This window comes from Schistocerca americana, chromosome 6 (assembly GCF_021461395.2).
Source record: "Schistocerca americana isolate TAMUIC-IGC-003095 chromosome 6, iqSchAmer2.1, whole genome shotgun sequence".
NCBI lineage: Eukaryota > Metazoa > Arthropoda > Insecta > Orthoptera > Acrididae > Schistocerca > Schistocerca americana.
In genome coordinates this window covers 623519024-623523096 of record NC_060124.1, presented here as the reverse complement: position 1 = coordinate 623523096, position 4073 = coordinate 623519024, and positions in this window count along the sequence as shown.

The window sequence follows — 4073 nt, the reverse complement described above, 5'->3', positions numbered from 1 at the left end:
TTATTTCTGTGTTTCATCGTCGATGTGAAAGTCCAAGGAATATACTGAACCTGCAGTGGTGTATCGGAAACTAATACTGGTCTCAGAGGGAATGCTCAAAACACCGACAGTAAGAAGAGGCTCTATTCTTGTACTTAAGGCGACATTGTTCCTTTTGTATTTAAATCCAATGTAATTTCAGTGTTTCATCGTCGATGTGTATGTCCAAGGAATACATTGAACCTGAAGTGGTGTACCGGATCCTAATACTGGTCTCACAGGGAATGCTCAAAGCACTGACTGTAAGTAGAGTCTGTCTCCTTGTACTTAAGGCGGCATTGTGCCTTTTGTATTTAATTCCGATGCGATTTCTGTGTCTCATCGCCAATGTGAAGCTCCACGGAATACATTCAACCTGCAGTGGTGTATCGGAAACTAATACAGGTCTCACAGGAACTGCTTAAAGCACCGACTGTAAGAAGAGTCTCTATTCTTGTACTTAAGGCGGCATTGTGCCTTTGGTATTTAATTCCGATTTGATTTCTGTGTTTCATCGTCAATGTGAACGTCTAAGGAATACATTAAACCTCCAGTGGTGTATCGGAAATTAATACTGGTCTCTCAGGGAATGCTCAAAGCACCGACTGTAAGAAGAATCTCTATTTTTGTACTTAGGGCGGCAATGTGCCATTTGTATTTAATTCCGTTGCAATTTCTGTGTTTCATCGTCAATGTGAAGGTCCAAGGAATACATTGGAACTGCAGTGGTGTATCGGAAACTAATACTGGTCTCACAGGGAATGCTCAAAGCACCGACTGTAAGAAGAGTGTTTATTCTTGTACTTAAGGTGGCAATGTGCCCTTTGTATTTAATTCTGATGCCATTTCTGTGTTTCATCGTTGATGTGAAAGTCCAAGGAATACACTGAACCTGCAGTGGTGTATCGGAAACTAATACTGGTCTCACAGGTAATGCTCAAAGCACCGACTGTAAGAAGAGTCTCTATTCTTGTACTTAAGGCGGCAAGTGCCTTTTGTATTTAATTCCGATGCGATTTCTGTGTGTAATCGTCAATGTGAAGGTCCAAGGAAAACATTGAACCTGCAGTGGCGTATCGGAAACTAATACGGGTCGCTCTGGGAAGGAACAAAACACGGACTCTAAGATGTCTCACTCTGCTTGTACTTAGGGCGTCATTGTGCCCTTTGTATTTAATTCCGATGTAATTTCAGTGTTTCATCGTCATTGCGTATTGTCAAGGAATACATTGAACCTGCAGTGGTGTATCGGAAACTAACACTGGTCCCACAGAGAATGCTCAAAACACCGACAGTAAGAAGAGGCTCTATTCTTGCACTTAAGGCGACATTGTTCCTTTTGTATATAATTCCGATGTAATTTCAGTGTTTCATTGTCGATGTGAAACTCCAAGGAATACACTGAACCTGCAGTGGTGTATCGGAAACTAATACTGGGCCCACAGGGAACGCCCAAAACACCGACTGTAAGAAGAGTCTCTATTCTTGTACTTAAGGCGGCATTGCGTCTTTTTTATTTAATTCCGATGCGATTTCTGTGTTTCATTGTCAATGTGAAGGTCCAAGGAATACATTGGACCTGCAGTGGTATATCGGAAAGTAATACTGGTCTCAGAGGGAATGCTAAAAACACCGACAGTAAGAAGAGTCTCTATTCTTGGACTTAAGGCGACATTGTTCCTTTTGTATTTAAATCCGATGTAATTTCAGTGTTTCATCGTCAATGTGTATGTCCAAGGAATACATTGAACCTGCAGTGGTGTATCGGATACTAATACTGGTCCCACAGGGAATGCTCAAAGCACCGACTATAAGAAGAGTCTCTATTCTTGTACTTAAGGCGGCATTGTGCCTTTTGTATTTAATTCCGATGCGATTTCTGTGTATAATCGTCAATGTGAAGGTCCAAGGAATACACTGAACCTGCAGTGGTGTATCGGAAACTAATACTGGTCTCACAGGGAATGCTCAAAGCACCGACAGTAAGAAGAGTGTCTATTCTTGTACTTAAGGCGGCATTGTGCCCTTTGTATTTAATTCCGATGCGATTTCTGTCTTTCATCGTCAATGTGAAGGTCCAAGAAGTACATTGAACCTGCAGTGGTGCATCGGAAACTAATACTGGTCTCACAGGGAATGCTCAAAGCACCGACTGTAAAAAGTGTGTCTATTCTTGTACTTAAGGCGGCAATGTACCCTTTGTATTTAATTCCGATGCCATTTCTGTGTCTCATCGTCGATGTGAAAGTCCAAGGAATACACTGAACCTGCAGTGGTGTATCGGAAACTAATACTGGTCTCACAGGGAATGCTCAAACCACCGAGTGTAAGAAGAGTCTCTATTCTTGTACTTTAGGCGGCATTGTGCCTTTTGTATTTAGTTTCCGATGCTATTTCTGTGTATAATCGTCAATGTGAAGGTCCAAGGAATACATTGAACCAGCAGTGGTGTATCGGAAACTAATACTGGTCGCACAGGGAATGCTCAAAGCACCGACTGTAAGAAGAGTCTCTATTCTTGTACTTAAGGCGGCATTGGGCCTTTTGTATTTAAGTCCGATGCGATTTCTGTCTTTCATCGTCAATGTGAAGGTTCAAGTAATACATTGAACATGCATTGGTGTATCGGAAACTAATACTGGTCTCACAGGGAATGCTCAAAGCACCGACCGTAAGAAGAGTCTCTATTCTTGTACTTATGGCGGCATTGTGCAATTTGTATTTAATTCCGATGCCTTTTCTGTGTTTCATTGTCGATGTGAAACTCCAAGGAATACACTGAACCTGCAGTGGTGTATCGGAAACTAATACTGGTCTCACAGGGAATGCCCAAAGCACCGACTGTAAGAAGAGTCTCTATTCTTGTACTTAAGGCGGCATTGCGGCTTTTGTATTTAATTCCGATGAGATTTCTGTGTTTCATTGTCAATGTGAAGGTCCAAGGAATACATTGCACCTGCAGTGGTATATCGGAAACTAATACTGGTCTCAGAGGGAATGCTCAAAACACCGACAGTAAGAAGAGTCTCTATTCTTGTACTTAAGGCGACATTGTTCCTTTTGTATTTAAATCCGATGTAATTTCAGTGTTTCATCGTCAATGTGTATGTCCAAGGAGTACATTAAACCTGCAGTGGTGTATCGGATACTGATACTGGTCCCACAGGGAATGCTCAAAGCACCGACTGTAAGAAGAGTCTCTATTCTTGTACTTAAGGCGGCATTGGGCCTTTTGTATTTAATTCCGATGCGATTTCTGTGTATAATCGTCAATGTGAAGGTCCAAGGAATACATTGAACCTGCAGTGGTGTATCGGAAACTAATACTGGTCTCACAGGGAATGCTCAAAGCACCGACTGTAAGAAGAGTGTCTATTCTTGTACTTAAGGTGGCATTGTGCCCTTTGTATTTAATTCCGATGCGATTTCTGTCTTTCATCGTCAATGTGAAGGTCCAAGAAATACATTGAACCTGCAGTGGTGTATCGGAAACTAATACTGGTCTCACAGGGAATGCTCAAAGCACCGACTGTAAAAAGAGTGTCTATTCTTGTACTTAAGGCGGCATTGTGCCCTTTGTATTTAATTCCGATGCCATTTCTGTGTCTCATCGTCGATGTGAAAGTCCAAGGAATACACTGAACTTGCAGTGGTGTATCGGAAACTAATACTGGTCTCACAGGGAATGCTCAAAGCACCGACTGTAAGAAGAGTCTCCATTCTTGTACTTTAGGCGGCATTGTGCCTTTTGTATTTAGTTTCCGATGCTATTTCTGTGTATAATCGTCAATGTGAAGGTCCAAGGAATACATTGAACCTGCAGTGGTGTATCGGAAACTAATACTGGTCGCACAGGGAATGCCCAAAGCACCGACTGTAAGAAGAGTCTCTATTCTTGTACTTAAGGCGGCATTGGGCCTTTGGTATTTAATTCCGATGCGATTTCTGTCTTTCATCGTCAATATGAAGGTCCAAGAAATACATTGAACCTGCAGTGGTGCATCGGAAACTAATACTGGTCTCACAGGGAATGCTCAAAGCACCGACTGTAAATA